The sequence below is a fragment of the Talpa occidentalis genome, unplaced genomic scaffold (genome assembly GCF_014898055.3).
Source record: "Talpa occidentalis isolate TD23 unplaced genomic scaffold, MPIMG_talOcc4v2.1 talOcc4.11, whole genome shotgun sequence".
Taxonomy (NCBI): Eukaryota; Metazoa; Chordata; class Mammalia; order Eulipotyphla; family Talpidae; genus Talpa; species Talpa occidentalis.
In genome coordinates this window covers 90,372,214-90,392,609 of record NW_023601104.1, presented here as the reverse complement: position 1 = coordinate 90,392,609, position 20,396 = coordinate 90,372,214, and the positions used below count along the sequence as shown (strand labels likewise).

The 20,396-nt window shown below is 48.4% G+C and overlaps 1 protein-coding gene across 5 annotated transcripts in view; it reads left to right on the top strand.

Moving 5' to 3' along the window:
• The window catches only part of TMEM63C (transmembrane protein 63C), a 72,774-nt gene that overhangs the window by 6,201 nt on the left and 46,177 nt on the right, over positions 1-20,396 (top strand). For all 5 annotated transcript variants that reach the window (XM_054691924.1, XM_037503797.2, XM_037503796.2 and 2 more), the window contains exon 2: positions 12,662-12,797. The gene's annotated coding sequence lies outside the window, so the exon portion shown is untranslated. The remainder of the gene's footprint in view (positions 1-12,661; positions 12,798-20,396) is intronic.

Sequence of the window (20,396 nt, the reverse complement as noted above, 5' to 3'; positions counted from 1 at the left end):
ACTGTGTTAATGAGTCAGTCCTCTCTTTGCATCATTTTCTGTGGTATCATCTTAAACTTGTCCTTTCTCCGAATTCTGTTCCCAGAGAAATGGGCTATCTGGGATCTGTTGTCCTTGGAGGTGAACTTTTCCTGTATCACCTTGTCATCCTCTCCCTGGGAGAGTTGCCTCTCTCTGGAGGGAACAGAGATAGCTAGCAAACTACAGTTTTTTAGAGGTAGGGCCAGCTAGCACCATTGTACAGGTGGGGAAACTGAGGCACAGAACATGCCATGCGTTGGGCCTGGACTCTTGTCTACACATAGGTCCTAACTCCCTGCCCCATCACAGGGAAGACTGTAGCCTCCACTTCCTGTCTTCTCTCTCCCGTAGCTGTCAGCTCTGATAAAGTGGGCCTATGCTCCCTATGGGGGCCTGGGTGGGGTGGACATCAGGGATAGGGATAGCTCTGGCATTTTCTCCTCCTTAGGGTATGTTTTTAAGTTTCTTGGGAAAGTAGCAACTTGAAGAGGGAAACCAAAGTCACTTGATTACATTTTCTATCATGTCCCCATGGGTCACACAATTTCTATAGACCTCAAAAGCCAACCAAATTAGTTCCCACCTGCAGTAGTGCCAGCCGCTGTGATCAGAGCTGGGAGGGCACCCTGGGCAGCAGGACTTCAGTTGTCTCAGAAGCATCCCAGAGGTACTGCCCAGCCTGGCATTGAGAGTGAGTGGGAGCTCCCAGTGTGAGCTTGGCTCCTGCACCGGCTTTAGCTGCCGTCTGAGCTCCAAGCCCTAGCAGCTGGCTCCTGGCGATTCCACTGCACAACTTGGTGTGCATGACGACCACAAGTAACCACTGGGGTGACCTGTGGGAGGGGATGAGACTCCCCATAAGTGAGATCAAAACCAGTTAGCTGTAGGTGGCAGTACATTGTCACAGAGGGGACACCCACCATATTGGAGAGAGACAGTGTGCCGACTCTTCTGCTGGGCTCCCCATGGGTCTGTTTAAGCCCTTCTCCAGGAGGAGGGCATTACCCATGGCCCCTGGAAGCTGGTGGAGTGTGGCTCCCAGTTAGCAGAGGCAGTCAGGCCTCACAGAGTGGTCCCCCGTGGTGGGAAGAGAATCACTTGCAGAGCACAGCCCAGCGCCCAGTTCAGACCATAACCCTTCTTGGCTGGTACTCTGCCCTCAGTTTCCCCACTTAGCAGCTGGGCATTAAAACACCTTCCCCAGATAGGTGGGAGGGCTTGGAAACCTCTCAAGTGTTTATTACAGATGGGAAATGTCATTCCCGCAGACTCTGGTCTGATTGCAGCCTTCTGTTCCCCGCCTCCATGTGGGAAATATGGCTGTTCCCTCTCGGGAGGATGCACTCTCTCTCTGTGGCCAGTCTGGCACACCCTTCTAGACTTGGAAGGTAGGCCTTGCCTCCCCAGGCCACTGTAAGTTGTGTTTTGGCCCCTGAGGGCTTCCTTCTAGTCCCCCTCCCTGCCTGTGATACTCAAGGATCTCTGCGCTATAAAATGCAAGTGGCTATTGGACCAGTAGCCCTTCCTGTAGGCCAGTGTCTTCCCCACTAACTCTAGAATCCCATAAATTCTACTCGGGTTCTGCCCGGGAAGCAGCTGGTAGAACCATCGAGATAATGTCCTGGGAGCTCTTTACACAGTGTCTGATGTGTGGGAATTCGAGGGACTTATGGCCACAGCCATTCCCGCTCCAGGAAAGGCTGTAAGGAAAGTGCTTAGGGAAAATGGTCAGCGTCCAGTGAGGTCAGCAGCATTTAGTGTCCTGTGGCCTGAGGTGGGGCCTTGCCCCTGGGAGGCCAGCGGTTTTCATGGCTCTCTCAGGCATCAGCACAGGTGGTAGAAACAGACTCCTGTTCCTGCCCATGAGTTGGTTGGTGCAGCTTGTGCTGCAAGGAAGGGTCACAGGGGTTGCTGAAATGACAACCTGAGTCCTTGAGCTGAAAATGTGAGAATGTGAAGAGCTTAGGAGGCATGATGTGGCCTTGTTCTAGATCTGTCTGGATTGCTCTGGGCCAGCTGAGGGTGGCTTTTAGCAGAGCACCTGTGGCTGCACCTCCTGTGGCCCTAGGGCATCATCACCCAAGCTACCCCCCAATGTCAGTAGCCCCAGGACCGGTCCTGAAACTTGCAAAGGCAGAAGAGTGGGAAGCACCTCCCTATTGTCACCTCCTGCCTCCTGGTGATTAGTAATCTTCCAAAAGAGAACTGAAGCCTGGACCCACTGAAAAAGCCAGGACTCAGGTACAAGTGCCTCAGGCTCCTGCTTTGTTTTTCCCTCTGTGCACAATCACCCTCAAGATGAGAAGGGAAAACCTGGATGGGGAGCAGGGAGAAGCAGTGTAGCACAGTCCTGTGCCTGCACACCCTCTTCCGTGCCAGGTCAGGGCCTCTGCCACCCTCAGAGGGTCAGAGGCAGAGGGGCCATGCCAGCTTCCAGGGGGAAGCCAAGCCTCCCTCCCCATCACTGAGTGGCCTCACCAAGGAAGGTGGCCCTGGAGACCAGAGTCTCCTCACTGCCTGAGTCATCTCAGAATTGTACCAGGGACACTGGCCTGAGGCTAAGGGTCCTAGTGTAACAGGGTGGTCCCCAGGAAAGGGGGAGGTTCCCTGCCCCACCCAAGGGAGGGTGGAGCTGAGCAGGAAGAGGAGAAGCTGCAGAAGAGACTGAGGAAGGAAGCAGGATGGAGCCAGGAGACCTGGAAGAGGCGCATGGAGCCTAGAGACACGTGAAGAAACTGCGCTTGTCTTTTGGTCGTGGACTGGGTGACACAGATGTGGGTGAGACCCGTGGGGAGGTGACCATGGCAGCTTTTATCTTGATGTTGATTTTGCTCTTTTCCTTCCGGGCTTGTCCAGTTGTTTGTGACCCTTTTCTGTGGGTCCCCACTGGAAGATGCTTTAGACTTGTGGCAGGGTTTGGGGCCTTGCTCTGGGCCCTTCCCATATGGATGGACTTTTACCCACGAGGGGACGGGTAACTTTGGGTGCTTCATTTAGAAACTAGACTCTTTGCCTCACCTGTATTGTTTCCTAGTTTTATTAAAGTTCCTTCCCATTAAAGTCTCCTATGTTTTGTGTTGATGCAGCGGATGGCAGAACCCCTGTAGAATAGGCAGGTTTGCGGGGTTTGGGCTGCCCCTCTCCCTGTCCTATAACACTAGCACAAGGGCATGGGTCCTGAGATCTAGAGAGATGCAGATGAATGAGGTATACTGGTTGACCAGATATACAGCTTTTTGTTGGGCTTCTGATGTGGGAGTTTTGTCACCTCGGGGGTCTGAGTGGCAGTGATTTGGTATAGATTAGAAATGGCACAGAAGGTAACTGGACTGGTCCAGGGCCCCGAGGGGAGCCAGCCATGTTTGGAGAGACTGCCTGGGCATTGCAGGTGCACGCCGCTGCTGCCTGGGGACACGTGGAAGTTGGTTCTCACCTGCTTCTTTACCTGCTCCCTTCGTCCCTGTGAGTCTGCTGTTCACTGCATGGCAGAATAACCCCTCCGCACAGGGCCAGTGGGAGGAGGTATGGGAGGAAGCAGGAAGGTGCCTGCAGGATGTGCTTAAAGACTAGGAACCACCTTTCCCTCCCACTCACTTGTCCCTTTACATCGTGCTTGGTGTGGCTGTCCCGGAGTGTCTGGGCTGGCTGGCCACACTCTGGTGGCAGTGACTTACCAACAATGTTGATTGCTCCAGGCTCTGTTAGAACTGAGTTTTTCCCTTTGAAAGAGCTTCAGACCCCCAGGACCTGGTAGAGTGGGAGATTTGGGTATGTCAGACATTGGGATGGGCTGGGGATGTGAGGGGAAGGGAGGGTGTCCCTCAGCACAGCAAATAAGCTATGGCTGGGCCAGGCATCCCTCCTAGGCTGGGACCTCATGTGCACAGTCCTGCAAGCAAGTCCAAGATTTGGGGACAGCTTCTCAGGCACCAGAAGAACAATAGTCTGAGCAATGTCCTGGCCTGGGAACCTGGTGCCACTGAGTGATTTTGTTATAGGACAGGGAGAGGGGCAGCCCAAACCCCGCAAACCTGCCTATTCTAAATGGGTTCTGCCATCCGCCGCATCAACACAAAACATATAAGACTTTAATGGGAAGGAACTTTAATAAAACTAGGAAACAATACAGGAAAGGCAAAGAGTCTAGTTTCTAAATGAAGCACCCAAAGTTACCCATCCCCTCGTGGGTAAAAGTCCATCCATATGGGATCGGCCCAGAACAAGGCCCCAAAGCCTGCCACAAGTCTAAAGCATCTTCCAGTGGGGACCCACAGAAAAGGGTCACAAACAACCGGACAAGCCCGGAAGGAAAAGAGCAAAATCAACATCCAGATAAAAGCTGCCATGGTCACCTCCCCACGGGTCTCACCCACATCTGTGTCACCCAGTCCACGACCAAAAGACAAGCTCAGTTTCTTCACATGTCTCTAGGCTCCATGCGCCTCCTCCAGGTCTCCTGGCTCCATCCTCCTTCCTTCCTCCGTCTCTTCTTGCAGCTTCTTCTCTTCCTGCTCAGCTCCACCCTTCCTTGGGTGGGGCAAGGAACCTGGAACCTCCCCCTTTCCTGGGGACCACCCTGTTACAATTTCACATTCCTTGCTGTTATGTTTGCATCTTCTGGATACCTAGGTGAGAGATAGTGCGGGTGGGAGTAGCTTGCTTGACAGATGCAAAAGCTGAGCCTCAGAGAGGTGGTAATAGCCCCCCCCCAACACGTGTGCATACACACATGTACACTGGTCTGAGTCCAGTGGAGTGTCCCTCCTCCCTGGAGCACTATTGACACATCTCCGCTCACCTGCTATTTCTGCTGCTGCTGGTGGTTTTGCTGAAGTTGCTTCAGACAAGGGACTTGGAAGTGAAGGGCGTGCGTCTCTCCCGTCCCCTCCTTTCTGGGCAAGGCGCCCAGAGCTGGGTTCTGCTGAAGGACAGCAGGGAAAACAGAAGGATAGGATTCCCACCCCACCCCTACCCCACGCCCTTGGCTCATGGCTTCGTGGAGGGCTCCTGGTGGCCCAGGCCCCTGCACAGACCAGCCAGGGTGGAGAGGCAACAGGAAGTGGCTGGAAGCCCTTGTGGGAGTGCACAGAGCTGTATTGGGGAGCAGCAGAAGGGACCCAAGTCCCAGGGCTCTCCTGCAGGAACCCAAGCCAGCTCCCCCATCTTTTCCCAGAGAATGAGAATGAAGGGGAGTTGGGAGGGGGAGGCTTTCTGACCCAGGCCTTATTCCAGGGGCTGGGCATCCCAGCTATCTACCTGCTAATCCCATGAATCATCTGAGCCCCACCTCCCACCAGCTCCCCAGAGCCCACCACATTGAAGACTCACCTTGGAGTAAGCCCGAACTACCTTTCCAGCTTTTGTTTCTAGGCCTTTATTCACAATATGTCCTGGCTCAGAGGCTTTTCCTGCTTGGGACAATGATGTACCAGATCACATTGAAGTGTTTATAACATACACGTGCCTGGCTTTTCTACCCCATCCCACCCACCCCCAGCTTGCCTAAGAACCACTACTCTGGCACATCAGATGTGCCCTGCACTGCCTGACCCCCCTCTCCTCCCAGCCCAGACCTTGTCCTTGGCCTCAGCCTCTCCTGTCAGAGTCTCTCTGCCCTTCAAAGCTCAACTCAAATGCCACCTCCTCCAGGAAGCCTTCCCTGGATCCCAGCCAGAGGAGGTCTTATAACCTTTAATGCATTGTTCCATTTAAGTCTCTTTCCTGCTAAACAATGAGCTCATCCTTTCATTTATCAAGTGTTTGTTGTGTGCTAGTCACACGCATGCCCTCCAGTAATTCATTGGGAAGGAACAGCTAGGCAAGCCAACTGATAATGACAACAGCTTCAGATATGCTACAGTAATGGCAGTGCAAAGTGCCAGGGGACACTTGAATAATGGCAATTAAAGCTGAAAATGTATATACTTTATAACCAACAGCTTCACATCTAGGTGTATAATTATCTAGAGAAACTCATACTTGTGCAGAAGGCGAGAGTTCCAAGGATATCTAGGGCAGCAATGTTTGAAACACAGGAGATCTCAACCTTAATATCTTCAAAATCTGTAATAACGGAGCAGACAGCTAAAAATGCAATGTTAGGCAGCAGTTAGAATATCCATAATTGGAGAATTTTGTTATGTAAAATATACCTCTATATACATAGATCTCATAGTTTGCATTAAAATGAATAAATCTCACAAACAGGATTAAGAAAGAAACTGCAGATTAATTCCATTAGCGAACATTAAAAAAAAAATCACAAAACAACACTATTTACAATTTATGGATACAAACCATGGCACAATTCCTACAAAGTTCATGCTCCAGGGGGACTTTAGAGAAGGAGAGAAGTTTCTGAGACTGAAAGGGGAAAAGGAAGGACTTCTAATGTGTCAGTAACTCTTCAAAACAGGCCAGAAGCAAAATGACAGACTGTTAGCATTTGTTAATTACGTTGGTTTTATTCTTCTAACTTTTCTTGCATTTTAGATTCTCAAAATTAAAAAAGAAACATAATCTGGGATATGAGAGCAAAGGGGCTGACTTTTTCCAGGGAAGTTAGGGAAGGTTCCAGGAAGAGGTGGCCGCTGGCAGAATCACTGTGTATGGGGGGACAGAGGGTGTTCAAGCTCAGAGCAGGCTCTTTGCACGTTTTATTTATTTTCTTTGGACTTTTAAAATGTTTGTTGAATGACTGGTGGTCAAGCTGCCCCTCCACTGCTACCCTCCTCAACCTCGTCTCTAATTCCAGCTCTGCTCTTTCTGGGCTGTGTTCATAGTAAATAGGCTTCTAGATGAAAAGTTCGGGTGTTAGATGATTTTTTTTTTAAGACTAAGTTACTCTAGTGGGGGCCAGGAGAGGAAGGAGCCAAATATATAAAATTAAACATTAAAATGGGGTAAGAGCCACTAATATTGAGAAAATAGAATTTTTAACAGATATTGTGTTCAACAGTATGCAAATTCTGTTGAAAACCAGCTGGAACTAGTTTTCTCAGAAAAACTGATATTTTTCTAAGAAAATATAAAATTTCAGTTTGACATCAGAACTAGAAAAATCCTAACAGACCAATAATCATGGAGGAAACTGAGTTTTCATCAAACTACCCTGTTTAGACAGCTTCTGATTTCTATCAAATCTTAAAGGAACAGATAATTCCAGTAGCATTTAATATGCACCAACTGTATTGGATTATATTGAAAGGTTCTAAATTATTCTATGACACCAGAACAACACTGGCAAAGACAGCACAAAAAGAAAAATTACTGAAAAAAAATTGCATGTATGAATTGGTATAAAATTTATAAATTAATAGTAATAAATAGAATCAGGTAGCATTATGTTTAAAAAATGAATAGAACACAAGCAAGTGGAGCTTTCATAATTCAACAAATTAATGGTTCAAAAGAGGAAAATCATATAAACAGCTCCAAAAATGCTAAAAATACCTAAAAGGCATTTGATAAAAATGCCTAATATCTCTAATTTTAACTCTTATTTAATGAGACTCACTGTATATTGCTTAATATGATTTTATATCTGTGTAATGTGTGTGTATTTGCAGACTTACACATATACCAGGAAAAAATGAGCACCTATATACACCTTCATTCTGTGACACTTCTCTAGAAATATAAGCCAATACAAATTTTGAAAGCATAAATTCTAAAAGGAGGCAAATTTGTTAATTAAAATTATAGATGATATAATGGACCACTTGGAGAGCAAAAGGACAAGATAGTTCACTAAGAAAAACTATTAGAAATAAGAAAATAATATTCTAAGGTGGATGCTAATATGTTAAATATATTTATTAAAAATACTAAAAACAAAATGCATAGCTTTCTATAAATTTTAGCCACATTTAAAATATAATGCAAAGAAACATTTACAATACCAGTAAAATACTAAAAATGACTAGAAAAGTCTAGCCAGGTGGTGAGTGTGCCCTTTTTTACTGCTTGCCACTTTTGGGCCCCCAGTATCTGTCAACTGGGTCATAGAATCAGTGGAACAGAAAAGTGTATCTAGATAAAGACCCAGGCACATTTGACCTGCAGTGGTAATAACAGTAATCACCAGCATAGTCTGGTCATTCCCACGTGCCTGGCTCTGTTCTGTGCCCTCTCCTGTAGCCTAACATGTGACCTATCCTGGAGAAGATTCCATGTGTGCCTGAGAAGAATGTGTTCTGCTGCTGTTGGGTGGAGTGTTTTGCGTATGTTTTGTTTAAGTCTGTTGGGTCCAGTTGTTGAATATATTCAAATCCTCTGTTTCCTTATTGATCTTATGTCTGGTTGTTATATCCATTATTGAAAGTGGCTTATTGAAATCTATTATTGTGCTACTTTTTTTCCTCTTTAAGTCTGTGTTTTTTTCACATATTTAGGTGCTTTGTTGTTAGGTGCATGTGTTTGTAATTGTAATATCTTCCTGGAAAACTGGCCTTTTTATCATTTATAGAATATCTTTGTCTCTTATGGCAATTTTTGACTTAAAGTCTATTGATTTATTTTGTACAAAGGACACTTATTTATTTCCTTGTGACAAGCAAAGGAGACAGAAAAACTGGCATTTCTAAAGAAACTGTCTCTTGGAGGGGATAGTTAGGTAAAGTTATATAGTATTATTTCTTGTGGCAGGGGGTCTACAGAGATGTCTTTGTCCCTGGTTCTGGTCCTTATCTCTGTGAAAGGTCTGTGGTCTGTGTATCTTCAGGGAAAGTTTGTCATGCATAGGTTCTTACTTCGGTTTAATTTGTGGTCAAGAAGCTGTGCACAGAGTGACCAATGCCTGGTGATCTGGACCAATTTACTATCATGTGCTCACAAATTCTCTTGTCTGAGAATACCCATACCTCATTCTTGAGGGATCATGGACAGAGGTCTCAATCGTCTATAACTATGCCTTACTGATTGTGATTATAGCAAGTATTAGAGGCATAGGGTTACAAAGATAATCCTTTAATTAATATCTTTACCTCTTTCACTTTATGAAAAGTTCTGCTTGACACTGAATAAGTTCCTGGTTTAGGCTGTCCTTGCCTGAGTGTTTAGTCATCATAACCTGTGCCCCAGAATTTTCTGTTTTTCTCTTTCTGCAGACCTGACAACACTCCATACTGGCATGTTCAGAGGTCCTACATCTCTTCCTCTGAGAGTCATTTTGGGGAAACAAGCAGCTCCAGCTGTCTGATAGGTCTCTTGGCTTTGGAACTTCTCAAGAAGTTCCATGGTTCAGAAGTTGAGTTGTTCATTTTTTTCATAGAACTGATTTCTCAGTTCCGAGACTACATGAGTCCAAGTTAAACAGTTGTGTCCAATTCTTAGTGGCCTTCTTGTAAGTGGATAAAGAGCATAGATAGTGCAAGAAATAAAAAGCATTTCTTAATTTAACCAGCTCTTGTCAGACACTCAGGATCTCTCTCCATGGCAGCTTTCAGAAGCAAGGGGTGTCCACTCTGTAAAGTTTTTTTCTGGTAGCTTGCAAACCTTTCATATGAGCTTTCCACTGATATGAATTTAATGGAGTAAAAGGCACAAGGACCCAAATCATATGTGACCTAAAGTCTATGATATCAGTAGGACCCCCTCTTTTTTGGTTACCATTTTTGCCTGCACTATCTTTTCCAGCCTTTCACTTGCAGTCTATGTGTGTCTTCACATCTAAAGTGAGTCCCTTGTACACAACACATGGTTGCCTCATTTGACACCACTTACCGGAAATAACTCATTTAATCTTCACAATAACCTTATGCAGATGTTGCCACTGTTATCCCCAGTTTTAGACCAGACTAAGGCATAGGAAGGTTAGGTAACTTATCTTCAATCCAGTGAGGCTAATGTTTGAACCAGCACTTGACATAAAGGTTATATACTTTGTATGTAGCCTAGTACATACTTAAACTGAGATTTTTAATATAGAGGGAGGGTAGGACATGGATTAATTAAATGTGATTTTGGGATAACGAGCCTCCTTGGGGAAAAAATAAAGCTGAGCCCTATCATACTCCTTGCACCAGAATAAATGCAAGAAAGAAAAGATTAAAAAGAAGGAAATATTATAAAGACAAGCCTAGCAATAAAAGTGGAAAACAAATTATCCGCAAATGGGAAATACTTTTAACTACAGAGACATCTGAAATTTCTATAAGTAAAAGATGCCATCATACAGTCAAAGAGAAACAAATGATGATTCAAATACATATGACTAAAAGCCAATTGCTTTAGTTTAGAAAAACTTAAGTCAGAAAGAAAGATAAAAAGGACATAGAACATAGACATGGCATAAAGGCCAATCGGTCAATAAATGTGAAAATCCTGTCTGCCCTTTCTGATAATTTTTTTTAAAGATTCATTTATTTATGCATTCAAGAGCTGGAGTGTGGGCCAGAGGTGGGGGAGGGGTGAGAGGATTCACCAGAGACAGAGTGGGGAGCAGAACTGAAATACACTGCTAAGGGAAGGAGCAGGTGAGACAGGAGAGGTCTGCTGTACCATGTGGGTCAGCTCCCTGCCTGGGGATCGAACTCATGCTGCAGAGGTTGCAGATAGCTTCATAGTGCTGCATCTTAACCCCTGTGCCACAAGGGAGACCCCCCCTTTCTGATAATTAAAGTTTGCAAATGGAATCAAGTCCTCATTTTTCAATTCTCATATTGGCAAAGTTAAAACTTTGATAATGTGCTGTGTGGTTGAGGGTGGAGGGTAACAGATACTGTCACGTGTGACTAGGTTGGGCAAACTGGCTCATCCTCTTTGGAGGACAATCTGGCAATATCGATTAGAATTGCAGATCCACCTAACTTCAGCTTGTCACTCCTAGGAATTTATCCTACAGATCACCTCACACATGTGCCCATAGATATATACTCAGACATGTTCATTGCAGCTTTGCGCAGCAAAAGAGTAGAAACAACCTTAACATTCATTAGCAGGACATTCTCATAAAAGATAATGCATCCTGGGCTTCCCCGGTGGCGCAGCGGTTGAGCGCTGGGTTGCAAAGCTGCCCGCGGCCTCTGCGGCGCCGGTTCGATCCCCGGCTGCTCCCCGGCCACCAGAGGAGGGTCCCACATGGCCGCAGACCTCTCCTGCCGCCCGCTGCTCCCTCAGAAGTGTGCTTCGGTCCTTCTGCCTGCTCTGCTCCCCGCTCTGGCTCTGGTGAATTCTCTCACCCTCCCGCGCTTCTGACTATACCCAGTGCATGTATAAACAAAACAAACAAATAAATAAAAAACATGCCTCTAAAAAAAAAAAAAAAGAAAGAAAATACTGATTCCACTGAAGATACCTACGTATTCTCTAACCCATTCCCTATCTCCTGATAAGCTACCACTATCAGATCACTTTTTAAGAAAGAAAAATTGAAAAAAAAAAAAAAAAGATAATGCATCCTTGGTGGGGAGGACGAGTTGCTATGAGAATAAAGATCTGTCTGTGTTGGTGTGCTTAGATGTGTGATGTGTACTAAATAACAAAGATAGAACACCAGGGCTGTTGCTGGTGAGGTTAAAATAAAGTGCAGGCTTAAGTATTTTTTGATTAATATTTCTGGAAAATTCTTAAAGAAAACTTGACAATGTTTGGCACAGAGGTCTGGGGTAGCAGGACAGAGGTCTGGGATAGCAGGGCAACTTTTCATTATGTATTATTTAGAATGGTTTGATTTTTTTCCTCCTAAGCATATTATTTTCAGAATTTAAAAAGAAGCCAAGCATACAAACTATTTTAAAAGTCTCTCACCATGAACTTTCTTTTTAAATTCATTTCTCCGTGGGTTTTGTCACATATTTTTTTTTTAACCACATCACAATTTTAAATCTGGAATGGTCCAAGTGATCATCTCCAAGCTTCATTTTGTCCATGAGGAAAACAAAGCCCAGAGAGGGTTCAGCAAGTTCCCCAGCGTCTGCTGGTAGAGACTGGACCCCTCTGATGCAGCTTTCGGGAGAGGGGCTGATGACCCCTTTATCTTATCATCAGAGCCTCATCTTTGGACTTGGCCACTTGCCAGCATGCAGTCCAGCCTGTCTTGTTTTCTATCATCCACATAGGAGACTTGTTTAAATGCATATTCCCAGGCACCTCCCTGAAGATTCTGATCAGTGGGTTAGTGCATGTGTGCACGTCCCTCACCCCCAAGATGCTTCCAAAGTCCTACCTGAAGTCACCTGATGGCTCCCAGCTTACACTGTCTGTGAACCTAGGCTGAAGTCCCCCTAATCCCAGTAAGGAAAGTGGGGAACTCCAGCTCACCAGGGAGAAGGAAAGTGGCATGCTCCAGCTCACCAGAGGGAACTGGCAGGGCAGATCTAGGTGCTTAAACTCCCCATGTGGTGCCCCATGCACGGTTCCCCTGATCAGCTGAGAGGAAGGTAGCCCCCAGCTCACCCTCTGGGCAGCTGTATTTAGTGGGGTAGACTAGAGGTCATTGAGGGGGGTAGACTAGAGGTCATTGCTGCATCTAGGGTGCCCCTGACCCCATCAGAACTCTGCAAAGGCAGGCCTTGTTGGAAGATGTTGACCTGGGAGGAGCCTGGTCTGCTTGGGCTGGGAGGGTGCCCTGCGGAGGCGAGGGTGGACTGGGATCCATGCCCGCCTGCACTGAGAGTGCTTCATTGTCTCCGTGCCACAGAGCCTTGGAGAAGCCACCTTTGTGGCCGGAAATCGAGCAGGAACGCATCTGTCTGGGCCACTCAGAAACACCTTTTCCTAAGAGCTGATCGGAAGGCGAGTGACAGCCCATCTGCCCGAAACCCAGATCTCACCAGGTAGGTTTTCTGCCATCATACTCCCAGCAGGGCTCAGCCCGCAGCACCAGCTCCTCCCTCAAGCCTGCGAAGGCTTTCCTGAGCCCCCAAACCCACAACCTGGCAGGGAAAGGCAGGAAAGACCCAGTCCCTTCTCCAAAGGACAATGTCCCAGGTGACTTGGGAAGGGGACTAAAGACATTTTCGTCTTGGTTAGGGTTCCCCTGCCACACAAACATCTCAGGCAGAACTGCTCTTCTCCAGTCAATCCAGACTTGGGACAGGCCCAGAACCCAGCCAGACCTGGAAGAGTCCCTTCTGAGGGTCCCTGCCTCTCGCACCTTCTCCCGGGAAAGGATTAAGACAGACGGTATCTTCATAGATTGCTGGAGCTGGAAGGGCTCTTTGTGATACAATACAACCTCGGTCTCTTTTTTCACATGCTCTCAGGCGTTCCTTATATCAATAGTGTAGTTTAAAATGTTGTAGCTGAACATCTCAGAGGAATCAAGTATAATCTTGTCAAAATAGCACAGGAAGCCCCTGGGTCTCACCTTGCCCTTCCTGATTTAGCTGCCTGCCCCTGTCCTGCCCCAGCCCGGCCTTTGTCTCCAGCTTTCCCTGCCTTCCACCTCCCTGGTGACTCCTGGTACCATGACTGCTTTGGGACAGGGACACTGGCAGGGATTGTGACCGGACATCCAAAACTAGAATGTGTTCAGGCCCATTAGCATCTGATCTAGTGAGGCTTGCTTCCCTATAGTAAATAGATTAATAAATAAAATCAAGAAAGGGTTGGAGAGTTGATAAGATTTCTCGATCGGAGAGTGTCCCTAAAATTTCTTTTCCATGAAAGAAGTTATTCTGTATGGGATGGTGGCCAAGAAACTTGTGATGGCTGCTATTATCAATAAAAGTGAGCGTAGATAATGCTCTCTTCTGCACAGATCAAAGTGCTTAATGACACATCTTCCCTATTTTCTGATCTGGCCTTGTGAGAGCCTTTCAAGGCGAGTAGTGTTTCCTTCTTAATTTCTGGCCATGCCCACGGTCCCAGCCCTGCCCCAGCCCCTGCCCCTCCTGTCTAGATTGCTGTGAGAGGTAACATCAAATAGTGGCAAAGAAATCAGTCTCGGGAGCCAGAGGGCTGCAATCCCCAGCTCCTCCATCTGCCAGCCCTGTAATCTCTAAGTACATCAGTGTTTTCATCTGTAAAAATGGGGATAGCAGCAGTAGTGAGGATTCGGGTTAACATTTGTACCATGCTGGAAACAGCATCTAGCACTCAGTAAGTGCTTAATATAAGGTAGTGCTGATCACTCCAAAAGTCTTTTCTACTACCATACTCTTGCCTGATGAACCGCCCTAAAGCACAATGCCCTCCCCTGCTCTAAAACCATCAATGGCTCTCTATTGCCTACTTAGTGACTAAGCTCTAATTTTCTCTTTAAGGCAGAAACCATATTGTTTACCTTGCATAGAATAAGGAACAGTGATGTGTGCTGAGAGAGAGGGTTTCCACCCTCCAAGTAGATGAACATAGTCTGAAGAAGCAGAAGTCTAGCACTTAAAGCTCCAGAAATTGAGCAGGAGTGTGTTTAGCCTACTCAGAAGCACTTTTTCCTGAGAGGTTTGATCCAAGCTCTTTGCCTCCCTAACTAGGGTCCCATTGTGTGCAAATGTGGATGTGGGGTGCTGGGTCTGGACACAGGGGTAGATTTGGTTTCCCTTGGGCCTTTTGGGGCTGCAAATGCAGGGCACCGACTTTGGGCTCCAGCCCTCATGGTACACATCAGCTTGAGGACAGGACACCTGGCCACCAGCCAGCACAGGCAGTGACCGTACTCTCCAATGAGTTCAGGCCGGGTGGCAGACGTGATGTCACTGTGCTCGTTCGCCACTGGGGGATGGGCAAAACCTCCATTCCCAGAGCTCAGGTGGGGAGCCTGAGGCCAGCGCAGACCCCTGGGAGCTGGGACCTTGGACAGAAACTCAGCAAGCACCACACCCTGCATCTCAGCTGCTTCTGCGGCAGAAGGACAACACTATGGAGGAATGAGCACTGGGTTGGAGTAGGACATGGACCTGTGTTCAAAACAGGCTCATCTCCTGGTGGGGAGACCTTGGCCATGCCAGCAAACTTCTGTGAACCTCTGTTTTCCCCAATTGTAAAATGGGAGGGTAATGTCCATTTCTTCGTGTTGATGGGAGGACAAAATGGAACAAAAGGCCCAGAGCCGCTGCCCAGCACCTCGCTGGGGTGGACACTCAGTAATTTGCCATATGCTGATCATCCACCTAGTCCTGCAAGCCTCTGCCTTTCCTTGGTTGAAATTTTCCTCCCCCGGCGTCCACTCCCAGATGCAGGAAAGTGGGGGTGGTTTGGTGGAGGACGGGAAGAGGAACAGGCTAACTCTCCCCGGATTCCTGGCAAGGGTGAGAGGCCCAGCAGGGAAGAGCAGAGTTGTCTGCCTTTCTGAGATTTTTCCACTCGGGTGCTGCCAAGATCGGGAAGCCAGGAATGAAGTGACAGGGAGGGAACAGCCAGACCATGCTGGTTCATGCATCGGATCGGGGGTATTTTTTCTTTCAATTCATTCAACAAGTAAATGATTTCTTGGGACTCCAGGCCCTATTCAGCACCATGTAAAGCAGACCGTGACCCTGCCTTCAAGGGCCTTCATTCTAATGGGGTTGAGGCAGACGATAAACAGTATAGACTGTGAAGTACGCTCGACAGAGATAAATGCTGGGGGTGGCGGGGGGACAGAGAAGAAAAGGGCAATCAGGAGAACCAGGGGAGTTGTGTTATTAAACACGATCGTGATGCCGGACCTCGCTGAAAAGGTGACATTTGCGATGCCAATTGTGGGCCTCCCTGGGGAGCCCCTGAGAAGCCCTTGAGCAGCTCAGAATCCAAGGATCGTGCTTTTCATGAACTCCCAGGCTAGGAGCAAAACCTGGAAGTCCTCCTCCCAACCCAGACACTGTCGGGTTCTCCTCCGAAATCTTCAGTAGCTCCCTGTCGCCTGCACAATTCCGTGCAAACCACTCAAGAGTCAGGGTCTCGCGCTTGTTGGCCCTGCTTGTTAGCGCACCAGACAGCCCTTCCCCCCCCCTGCTTTGCTTTCGCACTCATTTGTCTACTCTGGCCAAACCGCCCCTGTCCCCACTGGTTTCTGTCAGCATAGAAATCCCGCTGGCCGCCGCTCTGCAGCCCTTCCCGACCGCATGGAGCTGTGCTCTCTGAGGCCTGTAGCTCTCTGAGCCTTGGCTCAGACCTCTCTGGGCAGGACTCACCCAGCTCAGAGGCCCCGCGCAACTGGGACTAGCTGGGGAGGGAGGGCGCGGTGCCTTTCGCCCACCCAGGTAAGGAAGGTAGAGGTGACATACCAGCATGGTAGTAGCGGGGGAAGTAAAACCTACGTGAGATTTGATGGAGGAACTAGTGCTAGAAGGGGAGAAAGCCCCACCATATTTTCCCCAGGGAGGCAGACTGTCAGAGATGTAAGCGTGAGTCTCTCCCCACCACCCCCCCAGCAATGACTACTATTCCCTTCAGTGTCCCAGCCAGTGCTTCCTTGAGTCTAATTAGAATACCTCGTGCTGCAGCTAGAGCTCATTTCCTCTGGCTCCATCCCTCTGGATTCAGATTACTTAGTTTTCACCCAGCATGGATCAGAGTGGCTTTCCTGATACCTCCCCCTTCCTCACACGCACCAGGGGCAGAGGCATGGTGTCTAACACCTCCTCCATGCAGCCTTTCAGGATTGCTCAGGGCTGAAACAAATGTTCCTCCTCTGCTTCCAGCTTGTGCTCTAGTTGAGGAGGCCAGTGACTGCTAGAGTCACACAGAGACTGTCTGGGGTCTGTCGGTATGGAAGCTGTGCCAGCAGCTGTCCCTCAGCCTCTCTGCTCAGCCTCCCTTCAGGGCCATACTTCACAAGCACATTTCTAAATGGAGCCCCCAGCATGCTAGCACCAATTCTCAGGCCCCTCAAGTTCCAGGCCCTCTCGGCCCTCCAGGCCCTGTGTGGCCATTTGAGCCAGACCTGCAGCCTCTGCCATCTGGAGCAGCTGTGCTCTGGAGAGCCCCCTCAATCCGCCTCCCTTCAGCTCCCGCCCATCCCACAGCCAGCTGCCAGCCTGCCTCCTGCCCTAGTTAGACAGATGGGACTAAGCTCGTGCTGCCCCAGGGAAAGTGGGGCAAGGTGCATTTCCACCAGGCGGGCCCTCAGCTCCCTTCAGGAGAAGCCTCAAAACAGTCTCACCCCACCACTGTCCTGTCCCCCTCTCCCTTCCTCCGTGCGTGCATGATCTCCTCTCGGGATGTCCTGCCCCACCTCCACAAGCACCTGAGACTGAGAATGTGGCTGGTAACAGCAGTTCCCATCTGAGGATTGTTGTGAGGGTGAAGGGAGATAGTGCTTTCCGAATCTTGCTACAACAGCCTTAAGATGGGATGCTGCCCATCCTCCAAACACTTCTTCGGTTAGCACCTCCTCCACGCTGCCTTTCAGGATTGCCCAGGGCTGAAGTAAACGTCCCTCTCTGCTCCCAGCACCCCTTCACCAGGTCTCCAGAATGCACTTAGGCTGTTATCATTTCTTTGGGGGGTCTACGTACCCCCTAGAATCTTGTGCCTAAGCTATAAGTGCCCTGAGTGCAGGGAACTAAGCCTGCTCCCTCGTTTTGCTGAATAAATGATCTCCCAAGTCTGTTTGGAAGACAGACCAAAGAGTGAGCTGTGAGGTCTGACTTCCAGGGCATGCTCTTGAAGACCAGGAGGCCCGCACTGAGGCTTGAGAAAAGTGAGGAGGCTGAAGAGGTCTCCCCACCCAGTTACATGTCTAACGAGGCCATGATTCTCAAGGCATGTCCCAGTCCAGCACATGAACAAATCACCAGGAAATTGTTAGAGATGCGGATTCCCAGACTCCTTGACCTACTGGATCAGAAACTGGGCAGGGCCAAGCTATCTGCGGCAAAAAGAGCCCTTCAGGTGACGCTGAGGCACCAGAACTTGAGAAACACTCTTCTGGGCCTCAACGTGACTCAAGTTCATCTTCCCCTATAGTAACCCAAAGAGGAGAGAGGGTTAGAGCCTCCTTGGGGGGGTCTCTACTCTGTGAAGGCTTCCAAGAAGGCTCTCAGCTTGTGCCAGAGTGTGGCATCTGCTGGAACCACATTCCTGAGCTTGAGACCCTTTTTGCTGACAGGACAGGCACCTTGGGGGACACTCTTCCTGTAGACCTCCCATTTCCTAGGTGAGTCTAGACCTGGGGGTGGGTCTTTAACCTGACCTTGATTCTAGTCCCTCCCCTCTGCCATTGGCTAGCAACCCCTTGAGGCCAGGCCCTGTAGCAGGGACTGAGGCAGACTTCTGGAATGTTAGGGCTAGAGAGACCCTAGAGATCATTTGTTATACACACATATGCTCACACACACATAACAAATACACACTCATGCATAAGCATGCACAACTCAACACGCACACATACAAATATATAAATGTGCATGTATCCCAAAATACACACAAGCGCTCCAAACCCAAATTATAGTCACAGACATGTTCCCAAGCATATCCAGATACCCAAAAGATGCACAGATACCCACACACAGATTACATTGATACACACATGCAAAATACACAAACACAAAAGCATAGACCCATTGTCTTCATTTCCTCGGGCACCTGCAACAAGTTATCATAAACTGGGTAACTTAAATCAATAGACATTTCTTCTCACCATATTGGAGGCTGTAAGTCTGAAACCAAGTTGTTGGCCTGTCTGTGCTCCCTCTGCCGCCTCCCGGGAAGAGCTCTACCATCTCTCTTCCAGCTTCTGGTGGTCACCAGCTTCTGGTGGTCACCAGCCCTCCTCGAATACCTTGGCTAGTGGCCACATCATTCCAGTCTCCACCTTCACGTGGCTGTCTTCTCTGTGTGTCCCCATGCAGCCTTCCTAGAAGGACACCATTACAATGGATCATATTTGCAGAGACCCTGTTTCTATAGAAGGTCATGTTCTATGTTTCTAGGGGGACATGAGTTTTGGAGAGACATCCACATATCAGAAGTGCACTGGTATGAAGAGAGGCAGACAGACAGACAGACAGAGAGGCACTCCTTGCAGATGAGAACTCTGAAGTCCTAGGGCAGACAAGTTCCTTGATGCCAGAGCTGCTTGTTCCTCCCCTTGGGCTCCAGCACAAAGTAGGTCACACTCTTTCTGTGCCACTCATCACATGGTGCTGCTTTTCATCTTAGTTTTTGCTTTTTTGATTTTGTTGGAATTGGTTAGGTAGGCATATAAATTCAAGCAGTGAAAAATGATATAATGAAAAGTCAGTCTTCATCACCCTGCCTCAGCCTGCAGCTAGTCCCCTTCTAGAAGGAAACACTCTCAGGAGGTCCTTGGGTCCAGAAACAATTGACCCAGACAGGTGCACAGAGGCAGCTTTCCCTGTGTGCCATGCACACCGGCATCCTGCACTGAGCAGCATCCACCCCCCTCTGCTCTCATCATTGCTTTCATGTGTTGGGGCCTCCCCGGAAGACTGTGTGCTCATTAAGGGCAGCCTGTTCCCTGTTTTTCCTACCTAATTCCTTGCCCAGTGCCTGGAGAGCAGGTGTTCAGGTAAGGCTGGTTCTATCTACACATCAGTGTCTCATCAACAGTTCTTTGGGTCTGATTGGGGCCAGGACTCAGCCTCCAGGTTGCAGAGCTTTTGTTCTATCTCCCTGAATTTGGGGCACCATCCCCCAGAGCCTGTCCTCAGGGAAACAGGGGGCGGAAATGGGCATCCTGCCCATTTGCTCCTGCTGCTGAGTACTTTCTTCTTGGCTCTAACAGGGGCTGACTGGGGTGAGGAGGGCCTCTGCCATGGCTACATCCCCCCTCAGTGCTCTCAGAACTCCTGCACAGGCACCATCAGGGAACAGACTGGGGAGAGAACAGCACTGCTGGGATTTGCTAGTGGAAGGCTGAGTCTGGACCTGTTGCCACGGAGACAGGAATTACAGCAATAACTCAGAGTTGAACTGAAGCCTGCAGCTTCACCCAGTGGTGGTGGGAATGTATCTGCTCCCCACACTCAGATATGACATGTGCCACACTTTTTTCTAAATCAAGACAGAAATGACTGCCCTGGCCCGAGATTTCCCCATGCCCTCAGTTTATTGATGGAGCAGAGTCCCAGGGGAAGGGGCAGTGACAGGGCCGCCCAGCCTTGTGAGATTGGAAGCCCAGGGAAACACTAGCCAGCAGCTCCCTTTACTGGTCTACGGAAGAGGGAGGAACTTGTGTTAGATTTTCAGAGCCTTTTCAGCCAAAACACTGCACCAGTGAGACCCACCTTAGCCCCACTGCCAATCATTCTTTCCTTCAACAAACGTTGTAGAGCACTAAATTCTCCCCAGCACAGCAGCGAAAATGAGGAGCTACTGCCCTGGGCTCTGTCGTCAAGGAGCTTTCCATCCACTGGGGGAGTCAGCCATTTGCTATGTGGTTCCCTAAATAGACACCCAATGTACTAGGTACTGACAAGGAAAGTAACACTCGACTGTATTGTGCCGCTGCTGTGTGCTGGGCGCCGGCCTGGTGCTTCACCGGAGCT